Source organism: Aphelocoma coerulescens, chromosome 2 (assembly GCF_041296385.1).
Source record: "Aphelocoma coerulescens isolate FSJ_1873_10779 chromosome 2, UR_Acoe_1.0, whole genome shotgun sequence".
NCBI lineage: Eukaryota > Metazoa > Chordata > Aves > Passeriformes > Corvidae > Aphelocoma > Aphelocoma coerulescens.
This window is the reverse complement of record NC_091015.1, coordinates 20,763,400-20,783,132: the sequence shown is the minus strand read 5'-3', so window position 1 is coordinate 20,783,132 and position 19,733 is coordinate 20,763,400. Positions and strand designations below refer to the sequence as shown.

The 19,733-nt window shown below is 40.1% G+C and overlaps 1 protein-coding gene across 5 annotated transcripts in view; it reads right to left on the bottom strand.

Moving 5' to 3' along the window:
* Window positions 1–9,218: 9,218 nt before the first annotated feature.
* Window positions 9,219–19,733, bottom strand: part of ST8SIA6 (ST8 alpha-N-acetyl-neuraminide alpha-2,8-sialyltransferase 6) — a 45,664-nt gene continuing 35,149 nt past the window's right edge. For 4 of the 5 annotated variants that reach the window (XM_069006715.1, XM_069006717.1, XM_069006713.1 and 1 more), the window contains one exon: window positions 16,107–16,430. The gene's annotated coding sequence lies outside the window, so the exon portion shown is untranslated. Of the gene's footprint in view, window positions 12,192–16,106; window positions 16,431–19,733 lie in introns of those variants that run through there. The other variant, XM_069006712.1, reaches the window with a different exon arrangement.

Genomic DNA, 19,733 nt, shown 5'->3' with positions numbered 1-19,733 from the left:
CTGAGTAATCCTTCTACTTCTTGACTATCTCACTTGAAGCTGCACTGAATTTCTGGCAGACATTGTGGTTTGGATGTGCTTAAAAGTGTTTTTTTTATTAGCAACTTGCCACTTGAACAGGTATTTGATCCGTCTCATTAGAGATCTACTTTTCAACTGCCAGATTTTCCTAGGTTTCCCATTTGGACATGACTTTTGTCAAATTCTAGTAGTTCCTTTCACTGTCCTTTTAAACTTGGGTGGTGTTTTTCTGTGAGTTTTTTTGTTCTTTCTCTTCCTTTTCCTTTTCCTCTTCCTCTTCCTCTTCCTTGAGGGCTTTTCAACATGATGCTGGCCAGTTCTCAGTATAATATGGTATCATGGTTTAACCTTAGCTGGTAACTCAGCGCCACATGGCCACCTGCTTGCTCCCTGCCCCCTCACCCCTGGTGGGATGGGGAGAAGAATCAGATAAAGGTAAAACCCAGGGGGTGAGATAAGAACAGTTTAATAATTTAGATAATGTAGAAAATATTACTACTACTACTAATAATAATTACAATGAAAAGGAAGATTACAAAAAGAAAAAAAAAAAAGAGTAAAACACAGGAGAAAAAAGTGATGCACAATACAATTTCTCACCACCTGCTGACTGATGCCCAGCCTGTCCCTGAGTTGAGCTCAGCCTCGCTAGTTCAGTTCCCCACAGTTTATATCCTGAGCATGAGATTCTATGGTGTGGAATATCCCTTTGGCCAGTTTGATCAGTTGTCCTGGCTGCTCTCTGTCCCATGTATCTCCTCACTTTCAGAGCATGAGACACTGAAAAATCCTTGGCTCAGTGCAAGCACTATTCAGCAACAACCAAAACATCAGTGTGTTATCAACATTATTCTCATATGGAATCCAAAACACAGAACTATACCAGATACTAGGAAGAAAATGAACTCTATTCCCACATGAAACCAGGACATAAAGTGTCTCAAAAAATATCTTTGTGTCTAATCAGCATTTTCATATTTTTGGCTTCTAGGGTTTGTTGTGGTTTTCTGTTTGATTGTTTTTGGGGTTGTTTTTGTGTGTGTTTTGTGCAACTGCTATATCCCCTCCACCACTAACCTCTCCACTTTCCTCACAGGCTGTAAATTACTTGTCTCTCTCTGTCCTTTGCAAGATATGTTTTTAGGTTTTCTCTTCTTTAACCCATAATTCTCTAGCTGCCTTTTCCTCTGTAGGTAGTAGAGTTCCTATGTACCTAACTGAACTTTGAGCAATTGATTTGAACTTCACAGCATCTATTTCAGACATGAAGAAAAGCTTTCAGATGAAAGTTTGTCATTTCCCCCCAACTTTATTAGATGAACTAATAACACACAGGACCTCTATCCACAGACCTTGACTTACTGTCATCAGATGAACAAGCACTGTAGATGCTCCCCACATGGGCTGACCGGGAATGACTTAACCATCAGGGACTGTCCCACCTCCCCCAGCCAGGGAACAGGGCAGGCTGCTGTGGAATGACAGATGGAGCAGCCCAGCCCAAGGTATCAGGCACCTCCATGGGGAAGGAGATGCCTGTTGCAGAGGGTGTCTGCTCTGATCAGGAAAAAACAGTAGATGAGGCCTTTCACAGCCTCCCATTCTCTGGCTCTAGTCCTCACAGCAGACTGTAGCTATACCAATACCTGATGGAGGAAGAGCACAATCTTGGAGGTTCCTGGAGAGTATTGATGAAAACATCCAGACCCAAGGGATAGAGAAGCCAGTAGGGAGAGGTGTCCTGTTGTATCTCCCACTTATAAAGAAGGGAAGGCTCCCTGAGGATGTGAGAGTCAAAGGCTGCCTAGACTGCAGTGACCAAGAGATGGTGAAGTGAAGAACCCTGAGAGGAGACAGCAGGACAAAGACCAAGATCTCAACCCTGGCATTTAGGAGAGAACACTTTGACCTCTTCAGGGATCTGCTTGAAAGATTCCCATGGTATAGAAGCCTAAAGGGAAGAGGAGTCCAAGAAAGCTGGCTGATACTCAGCAATCACCTTCCTTATGCTTGAGAACAATCCATCCTAAAGAATAGGAAGTCAAGCAAAAATGTTAGGGGGTCTGTGTGGATTGTAAAGGAGTTTCTGGAAAAACTCAGACCTCAAAACAAAGCATGCAGAAAGTGGAATTAGGGTCAGGTAACCTGTGATAAATGTAGAAACACCTTCTGAGCAAACAGACCCTGTTAGGAAAGAGCCAAAGCCATTGGAGTTGACTCTGGCAAGGAATGTCAAGAGCAACAAGATAAGCTTCCATAAATACATAAGGGGCAAAAGGAAGACCATTGAAAATGTGGGCCTGCTGCTGAAAGGGGCAGGCATTCTGGTGACACAGGACATGGACAAGGCTGAGGTACTTAATGTCTTCTTCATCTCAGCCTTCGCTAAAAATACAAAATTCCCAGGAATCCCCGGAGAGCAGTGTGAAAGATTGGAGCATGGAAGGTGTACCTTGGTAGAAGAGAATCAGGTCAGAGAACACTTAGACAAACTGGACATACATAAACCCCTGGGCCCCAAGAGGATGTACCACTGAGTGCTGAGGGCGCTGGCTGATGTCATTGTAAGGCCACCTTCAGTTGTTCCTTCCCTTGCTTCTGGTGCTTCTCATATTTCCATGCAAAACAACAGTCATCACAGGCTTCTCACAATAGATCAGTGTCCCTTATATTTCATATCATCAGCTGGCAGTTGGAGAGTTGCACTTTACTGCTTCACACTTAAGAGATATGTTGACATTAAGGTAAAGCACTATGTGGGTAAAATCCTACACGAATAAATTCTGCATTCTGTAGTCTGAATGGAGCCTGCTGGAGCTGTTATGAGGGTAAGGAGGAGAAGCAGAGGTGGTAAAAGTGCTGCAGGATGAGAAAAGACAGATTGGTATAAAGGTTATAAAGGTTTGGAAAACCACTATTTTATGCATGAGACAAAGCAAAGAACTGAACTGGCCTTCTACCTTTGTCCAAGCTCCTTTCCATGTACGCAAAGCAATTTCAAATAGAGGATTTGCTTTTCATCTCTCAAATATTATTTCTGTTCATCCAAGAAGCCCTTCCCCAAATGCACCGTATATCACTGGGGACCTGCTCTACACTCCAAGTGTTTTTTTCATGTAATAAATACTTGACATTTAGAAAAATCGCTTCTAAATTTACACAGTGCAGAGCTCACAGTTTGAGATTACCCTCTAAGCACCCTGAAGTGCCAGGCGCATAAATAAATATCTTCGCAAATAGATTCTCATTTATTAGCTCTGCAAGAGTACTTTCACTTCTTGGAGATGGGTGATTACTATAGGAGGAAAGAAACACTTCTGGTTTAACTTAAATAGTAAGAAAATGCAGGAGAAAGGCTGATTGAAAATGTTAAATTCTCTCCCTGATCTTTTGATATTTTCTGTCTTTGTAATTTAAATTTCGTAATAAGAGTACTGTATGTCTACACTGTCCAGTTGTGCTTTATGTCATAGCCAACCAAGCATAGATTAAGCTGTGAAACAGCAGCAAGAGATAAACTGTCATTTTCAGGGACAGGAAATACGGTCTGTCTGCAGGTCATGCATGGTTTCCATTCATACAGGACATAAATAGATCTCAAGACATACTATCTACTCCCATAATACTACTGGGAGATGACCAAGCATTACTGTCCCCATTTCAAAGAGGAAATATTATAGGACTAATTGCTTTTCCATAGAGAAACCCAGGGATTGCTGTCTATTCCCACTACATAAAGATTGAAAAGTTCCCTACAAAGGCATCCTTCCATCTGAACTGTAATGTCTCACCTCATTTCCAGGAGTGTGGAAAGAGAGAAAAGATTCCTGATAGCCATGAATTGCTTGGCACCCCTTCTCACTATCACCTGTGCATAGTGCCTGTGCTGCACAGGCTGGAGTACTGATGCAGTTAATGGTGCTATGCAAGGATACAACCCTAACCAGTAACCAAGGTGATCTTTTCACTTACTTTTGCTGCCAAAACCCTAAACCTCTTGTTCAAACTGATTCTCTGCTGTCGGGCAGAACAGCTCTGTGATGGATGGGATAAAGGGCCTGTTTCCGACTACAGAAGGCAGCCCAGATGGTTACCCTGGGACAGGCTGGATAGGCCAGGCTCTTCTTCAGTACAGACTGAGCCTTAGCAGCCAAAATCACAAGGGACCAGGGATCCTTGGACATGAGCTCAGAGCCCTTGAGCCCAGGGCCTTCAGCTCAGGGACTGCTTGTGTTTTCCCATGAAGTCTGTGAGTAACTAGCAGTGATAACCATGACGATTCCAGACTTTTGTTTTGGTCTAGGTGTGCCAGAACACTGTTTTTTGGCCAAGTCAACACTTTAGTGAAATTAAAGTAGTTTGACACTTTTTCTGACAAATGACAGATGAAGCCATGTGGAACACATTGAAGCAGGGAGTGGGGGGAGAGGTGTGTCCCTGTTAGCACAAAATCATGGTTTTACTACTGCTTACATCTTTCTCTGAGTGTGGATATCCAGATTCAATGAATATGCTGCCCAGTCAAGCTTCATGACATTCTTTGTAGTGTTGTGTTACACTGAGAACCAGCTATTACTTATCTCCAGGTTCTGGCTCCATCAGGAAGACTTCCACGGCTCCCAAAGTCCCTCACAGTTACTTTATGCCTTGCTAATGAATTTATCCAAGCAAAGCAGTGAAAATCCTCAAGTGAAAGCTGTTTGACTTGCACTGCTAGATTGACACACTAAGATAAAGCCAAAGTACAATCGGATTAAACCACTTTTAATGTGTCTATTCAGGGCTGCACAGCAGTTCGAGTACACAAATCCAATACTGATTCCAACAGTGAACATTTGATAAAGAGCTTTTACATTCTGATTAACTTTTTGTGACCATGAAAGTTGTTTTAGAGGTCAAAGAAATTAAGTTCACTAGGTTTGTTATTCGCAAAGGTTAATCTATACCTATTCTCTTTCAGAGAGTCCTTATCAACCTGATATCATTATATGCAGTCTCTAAGGGATGCTATACACTCTGCTCTTTAGCTACTCTTTCCCTGCTCTCGAGGTGAAATGCCACAGGGTAGTGATCAGGCCTCAGCCATAGCTGTGGATGAATAAGGTAGTGGTAGCTCAGTCTGGGGTTGCACCTGCATTTCACCCCCTCTCTCAGGGTGGAGCACTGAACTATGGGCCAGCACACACACACATTCCCTCCATAAACCAGGGAATCTAGGATTTATCACATGCTAATTTAGACACCTAAACAAGCCGGTTGTATTACACTCCACTTCTCTCCAAGACCATAAAGGGAACCCACAGTGGTGATTGAACTGTAGTGATGACACCTGCAGTCAGTTCTGAAACCACCTTTGGTGTCAAAATGCTTCTGTTCACTGCTAGACTGTACAGCACTGAACTCTTCAGCTGGGCCACACTCCCCGCTCTTCCTTTTCCCCCGGTCTGAGGTCACTTTGTAGTGATTTTTCATCTCAGCTGATCCCTTGCTGTCTGACTTTTGAAATTAATATCCTCAGCAAATCATTCGGCTCCTGCAGAGCACATACAACACAATCAGTATAATTACTACATGTCACACCTCAGTTGTCACTTCACTTTAATGGACTGCAAGTAAGATGAACTTGAAAAATGCTCTAAGTTAATGTTCTTAGAGTTCCTATTTTAGACTCTTCTGAAAGATGTTACATGTATTCCAGAAGAGAGATTTCATCCTAGAACTTATCTGTATTACAGTGAAGTGAATAGGGCCAACAGAGTTCAGAGCTCTATGATTAAGGCACTGTTGAAAAAACATTCAATGTAGATAGGGAAAGTGTAGGACATGATGGGACTGATCTAGTAAATGTAGGTGTTTATGATGTAGGAATTTATATATAAAGTAGTCACCCTGACTATGAAGGAGCCTTCTGTACTTAAGGACCATGGACCTTGGCATACAAGTTTCCCTACCCTGAACTGGAGACTGTGGGTGGTGAGATGAGTCTGGGGCTATTTACTCCTATCACCTCACTCAGCTTTGCAGCAAGGTGAGGTGCCCATCTGCCTCCCACTCTCGCCCATTCAGTACTTCAACATGTTTGGCTTTTTAAAAAGCAGTTATTTTACACCCACATTTGATGGAGAACTGTGAATTCAATGCCAGAGTACTGAAGTCTTCCATTTTAGGTCACTCCCTCTGCCACTTAATAATTACACCCCCTCATCCTTCCTTTGTAACATTTCTCCATGATGTGTCACACACAAGCATATCCAGAGTATCTTAAACTTTGTCTCTTACTCTTCTACTCCAATGCCTCAGAGAACAAGAACATCATTGTCTTTTTTTTTTTTGATCCAGCCTTGAAGCCTTTTCTGAGAGTGTAAAAACTTTTTTTTTCTTTTTTTTTTTTTTTATCATTGTTTAGTTTTGGTTTGTTTTTTAAAGAGAACCAACTAATTTAAAATTCAGCCAGGGTAAGAGTCCTTTTGCTTCTCTTTTATATCATAATCCAACTTCAGGACATTCACTGAGGCAGCATGCCACCACCCACCTCAACTTCCCCTCCTACAGGTGACTCAGACCCATCATTCCTACCTTCCAGGCAGGAACCCGAGGGTGGGTGTTGGTAGCAGCCCAGAGGCAGGAGCTGTGCCCATGCTCTGTTAGAGGGCACACACAGTGGGAGGCTGCAGCCCACTCTTGGGATCCTGCTTGGGCTCAGAGCAGGTGTTGCACAATGCATATTGTTCCAGAGAAACTATCAGTATTAAAGGGGCAGTTCAAACTGAGGGACGTTTACTGAATGATTTTACTTTATTAAAACTCTACACCTAATAAAAGAGCAATTTTTGGCCTTACAAGATTAAAAGCTAAACAAAAAGAACCAATGTCCCTGCAGGGTTGGATTTACACATGCATTGTGCTTAAAATTCAGTCAGAATATTTTTGCCTTAAAAGTCTCTCAAATTACCTAGTAAAAGTAATTTCAAATATGAAAGTTATTCAATTTCTAATGCTTATATATTTTTCCCAGCACATCCAGCATTTCTTATCCAATGACAGCAGCAGTATGTGAGCTCCTGGACTAATTCAGTTTTGCTTCCCTGTGCTGTAGAAAACAGACAGCAGCCTAAATTCAGTCCTCACTGTGGCCTCTTTTTTTCACTTACATGATAAAAGATCTGCAGTGCTATACTTAAGAACTAATGATTTCATTTTGGTATCTCTATTAACCAGATGGTTCCATCTATCAGTCTGCAGTGGCGAAGAGACTTTAACATTCCTATTTAGTATTAATTTGCTCTGGTGCAGAGTGAGGATGACAGACACTTGATACAGGATGGAAGAGGCAAGCTAAAACTTAGCCATGTATCTCAAACCCCAGGCATATGTAGTTACCAAAACATGGGCATACTGGGATCGTTGAGAAGGAGGCAATCTCTCCCCACCTTTTAAAATGCTGATGACTTCCTCAGCACATATGTGTATTTTTCCAGCTGCTGGCTGTGCTGTGCTGTGGCTGTGATCCCAGATCCCCTAGCCCACTGCTGTGGCTTTCAGCTGGTAGACTTTGGCCATTCTCTTCTTCTGGACTAAGCCAGTGCCCTCATGTTGTAAAATCTTCACATGACACTTTTTGCCTAACAGAGGCAAGAGGAAAACTTAACCTGGTCTTGAACCATATAATTGCTCTTCAGAGCATTGCTTCTAAAGCCCTTCTAATACCAGTGACCAAGTGTTTCCCACAGCAGGAATGCCATCTTGCTGGTAGGTGCCCTACCCCTAGGAGCATGGCCTATGCTTGGTGTGATCCAGAGGTACAACAACTAACGTGACAGGCATAACCTCAGTGCACAACCACTTCCCTCCCACTCTCCTCTTGTCCAGCCCACTTTTCCCAACAGGTATTAACAAAAAGGCAATGCTTTGTCTAGGGTTGCACTCAGTTGTTCTGTGCTTGGAACAAGCAGTCCTAATCACTTGGCAGTGCTGCTCTTTCAACATTTGGCTGTTCATAAATATTTGAGATGGCTAAGCTCAATCTAAGACACTTTCCTCAGCAGAAATCACACTTCTGATTTAGAACTTGCTCTGATTATGAGGACACATTTGCATCTGCATCACTCATATATGCAATTCCAGCTATCAGCACAGCAAACAAAAGAAACCCTTTGGTTCTGATCATCAGTGAAAGACTCATGCACTGTGGGAAGGAGGTAGGCCACAAAGATCCAGATCTTAATTGCCACTTGATGGTCCATGAGCCCAAATAAAAGCTTTCCACTCTAAACCTCTGTTCTGTCTGCAATAAAATTTGGCAATTGCAGTTCAGTCCCTAGAGGGCCCTAAAGGATAATAGTCCTCCTCACCAAACAGCTGCATGTACATATTTGACCCAATTCAACGAGGCAGTCAGCTTCTATTTGGAGAAGTCACAGTAAGCAGCACAGAAGTTCTACAGCTGCCTTCTGCCCAAAAGTAAAAAGTAAACACTTGGAAGGAAAATTCTCCCTCTGAACTTTATCTGTTTGAAATTCATTCACTACAAGCATCTTTGTATGTGACCAAAACCTATATTAAGAAAAAATCCCAACACAAGCGACTAAAATATATGTAGAAATCTACTAGATACACATCTATCAGACATGTATCTACTTTTTATAAAAAAGTATTTTATACAAAGTCAGTATTTTGTATAAAAGATTTTTTGCATCTATAGTTTAAATATTTTCCATTAATCATTGTTTTTGAAGCATTTTGTTATTCTTAGAGATAGTTTTCAAATTTAAGAGCTATTTTCAGAGGAAGATGGTAACAATTGTGTTTTCTTGTTTGGTTCCTTTCCTTGTTTGACATTTCTTCAATAAATAATTTTTGGAAAGTATTTCAAGTCACTAGAAGTAGCAAAAGAAGATGGTTAATTGTGTTGCCATTCAAGAACACAAAAGACTGAAACCACTTGAAGGTACCATTTAAGCAAGAGATGCTTACACATGCACCAGTGCCCCAACCCCCTATACCTGCTTTTAAGCAAAGCTTGCTTTCTTCCTTGCACAATCTTAAGGAACTGTCCGCATTTCTACTGTCAGTTGCTGATACTGTTCCAGAGGATTCAGACTAATGCATTTCCTATGCTGCTGCCTCAGGAGACTTATTTTTGATTGTTTAGTCTCAGAAATTCACGACAGAAAAAAACCCACCAAAATTATGCCTAATAAGTCTTTATTTCCAAACATAAATTGCAAAAATATTCTATTACAGAACAGGTAACAAGTACAGAATTCTAAGTATGCCTTACAACAGTGAAACCATTGCCTCCTTGACAAAAAAATCATCAGGCACTTAAAACATGAAAACAAAGTACAAATTAAATCAGCTGTAACAGATGACTCAACAATACAACTTCATCTTGTTTTTCTGTAATAAAAGCACACACACAGCTGAGGGGCTCCTGCCTCCTCCTAAACCCTGCGCAGAGACATTTCTATATTATGCTGCACACATTCTACTCAGACAATACCAAGTTCACATCTGAAAACATAAATAAGTTCAGCACTGAGAGAATTTGAGGAACCTTTTTGGAACAGCAGTAGCAGAGCCTGCACTAGTAGCTTCACAGAGAGCTTGGTGCATGTGGAGGAGCACAATTATGCCAGCTCCATGGGGGAATAAGCTCTGCTTTGACAATTGCATTGGAAAGAATGGAGCTCAAATGAATGCAAACAATACACACTTTAAGAGACAATGAAAACTCCGGGCAAAAGCTATCATGGTAACTTTAAGAAATTACATTTTGACACATGGATGAGTCTCTGAAAAGAAAAGCCACACATTTGCCATCCCTGAGGAGCCCTGGGTAGGACCTCTCCATTCACCTGTTTTGTCACTTGCAGATCTTGAACTAAATCAGAAGTGGAGGTTACCTCTTAGGCCTATCTTAGAAAGGTAAATCTAAGATGCAAGTGTCCAAATGACTAACAAAAATACTCCTTCAGAAATCAGTCAAATACCCTTAAAATTATTTTGGCTTGTATGACTGGTTTTTTAGGTGACATTATGTAACTTTCCACACACTTTACTCTGGTGACATTAAAAAAGAATAATGTTTAAAATAATTTTAATTAGGTACTCAAACAAAATAACATCAAGAATATTAACACAAAGAATACATATAAAGCTACTGTATAAATAGTACATATAAAAATGCAGAAATGTTAGCTGCTACACTTCAGTGTCACAAGAATGGGTTTGTATTGTAAACACTGACAATAAATACACCAAGGAGAAGGTGTTTTTAGGGACATCTCACAGCCAAGCCAAGAGCTGAGAAGGCTAGCATGTTGTTGACCTACAGACTTGCTGTGAAGAATCTCCTCTTGTCAGGGATGAAAGTGAATCGTGAGGAATTTAAACTCAGCAATATTGACAATAGACTATCCTGTCACAACTATTTGGATGATTCATTCTGATGGGCTCTTGCCTTGAAACCATGATAGGATCATTAAATACTTCCATCGTGCATTGCAAGTTTTCTCTCTCACTGGAGAAAAGAGGGATGAAAAAAAGACAAGACACAGAAGTACCAGGTGTGGCAACAAACACTGATGTATTGCTGAAGGTGCATCAGGATTTAGCAAATGTTCTTTTGAATGTTCTTTTGATGGCAACATGAAGATGCCACTCCTTGTGTTTCACAGCGAGACTGTTTTCATCTTAAACCAGTATCTGCCAGCACCTGCCACCCAAGGGCAGTTACTGCTCTTGCTCAGAGTGATGTGAGCTCAATCACCACACCTCACAGTACTGCACCTACTCCTTGGTCGATGGCAAACTCAAGCTGATGTTCTCCCATCATGTTAAGCTCTGGCTGTATGACTGGAATTTGCTCCACACTGAGAGCACACTGATGGGCTGCTACCCCTGTAGCTGTAACCCAGTAACCCCGGGCCATTCCCCTGGTGAGCCGCGTTCTCAGAATAGGAAGGTATTCTGAAATGTGCCCTTATGAAAGGAGACCACGAAATAACAGCAATAGTCCCTTTGTTTAGTGGCATGCTGCGGAGCGTTTCTGCTCTACTTGATCATAATGATAATTTTGAGCCAATTAAATACTTTATGAAAATCTGGAACAAAGCTTAATAAATATAAATATGTCCACTTGTTGTATGCTGTAGGTGAAAAGCCTTAAGGATTTCCCCTGAGAAATTAGCAGCATTTGAAATTTGTCTGTCCAGAAACTCAGAGAATGACGATCCTGTCTAAAATGACAGAATTCAAAATAAAGAGAGTTGGGCCTTCTAAAGTAACTACACATCCCCTTCTCACTGTTGTTGGCTAGCAGACCTGGAGATTAAAGAGATCTGCTGCTGAAGTACCACAAGATAAAGGATTACCTAGCTTTGAATATTTTAAACTAAGATATGTTTAACTAAAAGGCTCATGTGTAAGAAGTCTACTGATTCAAAGTATGCAACAAGTGGCTATCAGCTGTTTGAGATAGGGCTGTTTCAGAATAAAGCACTCCACAGAATATTCCTTGAGCTTGATCTCACAGACTCACAGATCACATACAGACCTGAGTGTCCCTGGAGGAGATACTGCATGGATATTCAGGACCTCCCTCCACAAATTTGTCACAGGAGAGCAACTGACAGAACAAAAAAAGATCTCTAGGTCAAATAGATCTAAACCTGGATTGCCTTGTTAGGCTGCAGCTCCACCACAGAGTCTGTGCAGGCTCAAGCTGTACATGATCAATTAACCCAGATCAATTAACTGATCCAGGTACTTGCACTGAATAAAATCAACTAATACCTAACAATAGGAGTATTTTGACAGTAATTTAGAGAGCCACAGAAGGTTCAAAGTCACCTAGATAATTTAGTTACTTTTTCTGAGTCACACAAGACAGAGAATTTCATCTTTTGTCAAGCATGCTGGTATGTCAGTCATCTCACTACTGTACAAAGGAAAGAAAATCAAAATGAGAGCAACTGGTCTCAAACGGCCCAGGCCTTGTTCACCTCTCTTCTCTGCAGATGCTGTCTTAGATGCTGGGATTAGAAGAGACTGAAAGCAGAGGCATGCTGAATAACAACCAAGTTTATGCAAGTTTACCATCAGTGAAGTGAGAATTTTTCTGCTTATCATTTCTGAATCTGCTGGTGGTCAACAGCTTGTTAAAATGACTGTAATGGGAAAGAGAGAAGGGTGAGCAATAATCAGCAGTGCAGGCACCAAGAGACCATAGTGTAGGTGCCTTAAGCACCTTCTGGCACCACAGGGTGAGATGGGCTTCGGCCCACCAGAACAGCTGCTGTGCTGCCAATCCCCCCTGCAGGGGCCCATCTCTCCCTTCTGACCAGGCAGACCCTGAGAGATGTTACCTCTGGACTTGGTCAAGCTTTCAGGGGACCCTGGGTCTGTCCAACAGCTGTTGGATAACAAATGGTGCCTGCTGTTTCCCTACAATCCCACCTGCATGGTCTTACTGGCTCCTTTGCTTTCCAACTTTAGCACCTCCAGTTAGGCAACGTGAATATCACACCAAGCAGCCTTCCCTGAGGTGTAAACCCGGTTGCTTAGAGCATGTTTTACTATGCTGCAAGCATAGCAGTGTTTGATTCACAGTCACACAAACTCCCTAACAGACACTAAACAGGATTGCATAGCACTCCAGAGGGTAAAGACAAATAACCAACTCAAGGCAGCACTGGATCCTGAAAGAGGATGAAACATTAGAGATTCAGAGGAGAAAAAGGAATAAAAGCAGCCAGGCGGGCTTTAATCAAAGGATGTTGTGATGCAGTCATGCAAGGACACTGTCAGCTTCTGCAAAGGTACAGTGGAAATATTAGCACATTGCCAGTGTTTCTATCTTTAGAAAACTATTTAATCTCAATATTCATTCCACAGCATGTGACAGCACTGGAGGCCCACAATCCCTAAAAATGAATATTCCTCATGTGAAATAGAGGAAACGGAAAAGTCCTTCCTAACCTTTGGTCAAGAATTCTTAATCCAAACTGATGTTGGCTCAGTCTTGCAAAAGTGTCATAAACATTCCCAGCCAGGTACAAAATCCATTTATTAGTATTAACCTGGCACAGATGTAAAATAAATGACAAATAATTTATTCAGCTACCCAAGAAAACATAATTTCCCACAGTGAGTGTACTTCAGAAAGTCTTGGTCATTCTAACTGTACCCTGTGATGCAGAAATGCCGCTATTAACTTGCCCAGCCTGCGCCTGAATTAACATGACCTGGCCAGCACACAGCACCAGTAGTTATAATAAAGCTGAGTAAAATGTCTGCCCTCCTGTAGAGTGAAGGGGATGCAACTAACATCTCATAATAACTTCATGTCTGGAGCAAGGCCTGAGGTTCTTAATCCAAAGTCTAATAGAGTATATTTTTATTCTATGGAGAATTAAGAGTATTTGTAGGAAAGGGTAGGAAAGATCAACAATTCCTTCACGCATTTCTTATCAGCCCCATCTTTCACACAAATCACTGAGAGCCTTGAGAGCAGGGAAGATTAGGTCTTCAGGTCACTGGCAAGTTTAAACTTCATGGAAACAGTGCTAAAAAGTCAGTGTCTGTCCATACTACAGAAATTTCTATTTGCTCTCATTTGTGAGTGCTACACCACATTCCTTCAGTTAATACCTCTTTTCATCAAGGCTAGAATAGGTTTCCTCTTTTTGGCTAAACCTCTCTTAAAATGTATTCTGATGACCTTTCCAGTTACTAATACATGTGTGTTTCAAATAGTGTAGCTGCACAGAAATAGTTCAGATGCACAGTAACTTCAGCTCTTCATGGTGTGTCATGGTATACTGTCTACATTTATTCACTGAAACAATTAAATGTGGTACTAACAAGTGCTTTTGAAAAAAGTTGCTTCTTTGCTAAAAATAAATTTCATTTTCTCCTCTCCCCATCTTCTACTTCACACAACCAGGTTTTGCCCCTTTACTCACGCTGAGTAGTTAACTGAATTTAGTCTGAGCAATGAATGATCTTGCATTATTTCTATGTACACATGTACACAGCCAGGATCACCTCACTGCTCTACACTAGACTGGAATAAGTTACAGTCCTTACTTGAACAGAGGTGTACCTTTGCCTCTCTGGAAGAAATGCAGCAAGATTCTCCTCAACCTCAGCTGTTTGCATCACCCAAAGGACAACTACATCACTTTGCACAGCTTCTACTAAAAACACTTCATGTGAGTGATTTATAGCAGAGGAGATGCTCTTTTGGGAGCAAATTTGTCTTTGATCTATAACTAGGATGTTGCAGTAGGCAATCATCCATAACACTTGTAACATGGATGCAGGTTCTTGCAGCAGCCAGTTTTCTGCACATGAGCAGCAGACGCCTGTGGCCAGAAAATGGCAAAAATCTCACTGCTGGGGAAGAAAAAATGTGGATTCTGGGGCTGGAACTGGAATAGATCAGAGTAAATCAAACCCTTGTGCTCCCCTCTTTCAGTCACCACCTGGTAATGCAGATGGATTCAGCTCAATTCTGCTGTCTTTGTTTCTATTAAAGGCTCTACTGACACTCAGAGGTCCACATGTGTATTAGTGGCATCAGTTATTGCCCCAAAGCACAAAGCACTATGTAATTTTTAAAACCCCTTATTTTCAAAAATGGACTTTACTGCTGATATTTGCAGTCAGAATTTATGGACACTTCTGCTTGGGTAGGAGTAATACTGGATTCTGATATCATTATCCTGGAAATGGATCCAGATGCTGAATGTGTTTCAATCAACAGACCTGTAACCACAATGATTGATTCTAATACTTCCAGGAGTGTTTATGTGATTATAAAACTGCTGCAAGGTAAGCTTTCAAATATTACAATGCAGTAATGCTCTTATGAGGTATACATTTAAAAGGCTTTTTTGAACCTTATTTCCTAAGGTGCAATTCATTTAAGTGGGAATTTTTTTTGCAGATGTAATCCTCGAAGAGTGGAATACTGAATGCTCTTTAAATCAGTTGATTTGGGATTTAATGCTGCAGTAGCAAAAGGAGTTTTAGGAAATGAAATATCTGATAGTATCTGACTGTAAAAGAAGAAGAACACTCTATCTTTGAACTGACCATTCAAAGGACTCTCAGAAAAAGTCAGTGGAACTCTTAACAGAATCTGATTATTAAAATTTTTAAATTTTGTTTGCTTGCTTGGTTGGTTTTTTTTTCTGCAGTAGAACATATAAGCATATAAACAGTAAAAGCTAGGGTACAACTGCTTGTCATGGTGTGACATAGTTCTTGTAAATGATAAGGTGATTCTTTCCACTTTTCACTTTCTCTTGGAGGATGTTGCTCCACATGTATTCTCGGACTGCATGGAAAACTTAAAGAACTGCACAGGTTACAAATTAAGTGAATGTAGTGACTTTTCTCATACGTCCTGGTGTTGAAGAGCTGGGGGTTGATGGTAAGAGGAACATTCTTCTAATAATGCCTAGTGCAGTTTCATTATCATAGTCACATATGGATACAAGCTATACTACATGAAAAGAAATTGAATTATAGGCTTGGTACCCATCATCTTTCTACTGGAAACTCCATCTCATCTATTGGCCAAGACAGAGCTGGAATGGCAAGAATGTGTGCAAGGTCATGCCCTACCAGGACTCTGGGGACTGTAGTGTGGAACCAGGTTCACTGTCCTCATTTGGAGCTAAACTGGACTCTAGACAGGAACACAAGCAAGTAGAGTGGTTTATAAATAATTATACGGCTCTGGTCCTTCATACACTTGTTCTCAGAATTAACATTACTCATATGAGTGATCCCATTAAATCCACAGCATCATCTATTGCTCAAAAAATGAAAAGCCCATAAACCACTTAACTACCTCTAACCTCAGGGATTTTCTCATCTGTGCACACTGGGACAAACTACGAATGACATGGTTCTGAATTAATTACTCCTCTGCAGCTCTTCTCATCACTTTTCTCATGTAGAAAAATGCCAGTATTTACAGGACGAAGTTTTTTAACTGAAAATGTTCACTCATGCAGCCACCATACAGAAACTATTGCTTATATTATGTGATATCAACAAAACCAAAGATCTTATGTCAAAATATTTTAATGATCCTCTAAGAAGCAAAATATGATGAATGTCACATATTGCCACCATCCTGAGATTGTGCTTTTCTACCATTAAACCAAGAGTAAGGAGTTTCAGAATTTTCCAAATAATTGTTAATTTGTTATTTTAAAAAATGATCGCTCAAAATTTGTAAATGTAGCAGTCACTGTGTGAAAAATCCACTTCGTTTTCTCCCCAAATGTAAAATATTTCTCTATTGTAATAATGCAGTTTAATGCTCACAAAATCACATCAGATCAAATCCAACACCGAACTGCTGAGTTTGTCTCCTTAGGATCATCACTCTGGAATTAAAACAATAAAATATGTTATTGGTATTTCTTGTATAGTAGAAAAACTGCTTGTTATATTTGAAAGAAGCCAATAGTTTATTCTTCTGTGTATGCATTGCACCTTCTGCATCTGCTTTTCATCTGTATTTCAGACAGTGAGTCTGTGATATTATACAGAATCACAGGCTCTCAGAATCCTCCTGGTTAAGCTGGAATGCTCGTGCCTGGTGTAACTCAAGCATCTGCTCTTTCTAAAGGAGGACTCCTTCATTTGAATACCCCCAGAACCGCTCACATTTACCCCACCTGCTCCACACTCTTCAGGTTTCTTAAGCTAACCAAGGCTAGGTCTAGCCAGTATCTTCATGGGGACACATCCACTGCCAATCTGAATATGGATATGTTCTAAATTATATTATCTACTCATATTTTGAAATAGCTAGAGATTGCAATTATTCTGTTTCTTCAACAGGATAGTTCTGCTGTGGAAAACCAAACCAGAATTCTTCTAGATATGCAAATACTTCTTCATTTGAATTGAAATCTAACATAAATTCTAATTTGATTTAATCTATACTTTTCTATTCTGGTAGGTTTTAACTAAATCAGAAGCAATTTATCTCCACTTGTTTAATTACTGACATTATTCTTAACACGTATATTTTGTTCACTGAATGCATGAGCAAAGTGTGTGCTTAAAAGCTGTACTGCAGGGATTCTAAGGCAGAAAACCTTTCTTTCAGTATCTAATAATTTCACATTGGATAATATTTGCCCAAGTCAAGGATAGTCTGAAATTTGGCTGTCTGACAGGAATCCAGAGGCATCCTTATTTTAAAATGTGGTATAATTTTTCTCAAGGTAATTAAAAGTGGACTGTGGGGTAGCTCCTATTTCTCTAGCTACACCAGGACACCACAAGCATAAGAGAATTTCAACAGAATTTAAGCTCATGTTGGCATTCTACTGTTATAAATAGGTTATGTGTAACAGTATTTATCACTTACTTGGTTGCAGCAAATTTCAAGATTAAAAAAACATCACATGAGGACAGAGTTTGGAACAAAATTATTCTTTTTCATGTCAGTTCCTGAGCAAGTAAGCAGGCATCCCCCTGCTTTACAGGATGCTGCTCTGGCAGCTCCACCTTGAGTGGAGGGAGTCACTGCTGCTCTCTGTCAGAAATAGATTGCATGTAATCGTTCGGTTGGAGTTAAAAAACCCATACCTACTTCTTACTTTCCAGGTAAGATACACATACACAGTGGAAGGTTCAGCAATTCTTACTTCCTAATCACCAGCACACCTCTGCTCAAGCCCTCCTCCCTCAGGCCTTCTGCTCAGACAAATTGAACACTATTGACTTCCCCAGGCTCAGAGTCTCAGTTTCATTCTTCCTTTCTGTGTTTTTTTTTTTGTGGTGACTGACTCCTCTGAGCAGCTGCTTAATGTTGCTGTTCTGTATGTCAAAGAAACACATACTCATCTTCCCTGCTGTCTTTTCCTAGCAAAGAGAAAACCTGATGGATTCTCGGACAGACAAAATTTGCATTTTAGCCAGGCTTCTGGGCAATCAAATTTATGCCAGTCTGATTAATTTATCATCTGACAATTTTTCTAATCAGATTTTCAGGGTTTTTTTTTCTATTTTTAAATATGAATCAGGTCATTTCCGCTCCTTGAACCTGTGTTTACTTGAAGCTAATGACATGCCCTTCAGGCTTATCAGGTTAAACCAATGAACAAACAAGACTTCCTCCAGCTGCAGGGCCATATAGCAACAACTATTTGGTAATCTAATACAAAATAATAAAGATCATTATTTTATTTCAAGATTTTGCTATTGCTGCATTTTCCATTTGACCCTCTGTGATAGGTGGACACCTACTTTAGTGACAGCCTGTACATGTCTGTTGAAAATAATCATAAAGGTACAGAAGAGGATATTAAGGCAGAATTTCCCACACTGTGGGACTCTATAGGGCTCTCACATCTGACAATTCTCTCTATCCAATAAGAAAAATTCGCCTTTCCAATGTCAAGGATAGTGTTTAGGAGCAATATTGCCAAAAATTATTCATTAGGATGCAGTTATACTCTCCCTATAGGTGCTCGCAGCAGAGAAGCTTCCTTCACTTCTTATTTACAGCAGCAAACTTTTGTGCCCCAGTAATGTGTGTGGGAGGTTCTGCCTGAGCCTTCTGTGGGCACCCACTGGTGTAAGGAACCTTCAGCTACCCACTAAGAGGGAAGAACACAGAGCATGGAGAAGAACATAAAATGGAAACTGAAAAGAGAAATGAGATTGTTCAATTTTTAGAAAAGGTCATCTTCAGTGAAATATACTCATTATAGAATTTCAATTATCTCTAATAGTTGATAATACTAGCAGAATGGTAGCTCATACTGAAAACATTTAATTTCTTTGGTTTTCTCCTTGTAAATGTAAGTGTAAATTAGGGCAGCACAACTTATTCTTCTTGTGTATTTTTTCTTTACAGCTTATTTGGCAAATTTGGTCACAAGTGATTTTCAGTCTGTCAAGCATGGACAGCATTTAATTAACACATACAGATACTTAAACATTTTTGTGGCTTCTATCTGCTTCTCTCTAGGGTAAATATTTCTACAGAGCTGCCTTTAATTTTCTTAGCTGGTGTAGTTACTACAATTAAAATTACACAGTCTGTCTCCAATGATTTATATTATAGGAATAACAAATACAATGAAAACTGCTGGATATCAACAGCCTAGCCACTAAGAAAAAATACATTATGTATTTTTTAACCTTTCCAATATTCGGCAATCTTTTACAACCAAAAAAAAGCATACCTTAGCCACATGAAACTGCATATATATACAATTCAACTCCTCCTAGGTAATCTCCTGCCATGGACTAGGAGAATGGATTCACTAGGTGGATTCTAGGTTCTTTCTTACAGGTTTTATATTATTCTAATAATCAGAAAGCCATTTATTTTTCTATTTCTTAAAAAACTCCTTGAAACCGAATAAAATTGTGCTTTCCCAGTACTAGCAATCTGCTATTTTAAAACTTAGCATTCTCTGATGATAAACTAAGTGTGAATGTATCTCTGACAACACATTTTCTAAACACCAACAAAGGATATTTTCAAATACATTTCAGAACCTAGCCAGAAGAAAAGCACCCTGAGCTTTTAAGCTTAAAATTTCTGGCTGGACCAAGATGATGCTATTTTATTGTATTTGAGTGATACTGTCATGAGATTACATCAGTCCAATTAAAGCATATTGTATACAATGGCAGTTCTACTGTACACTTCACTTACTATT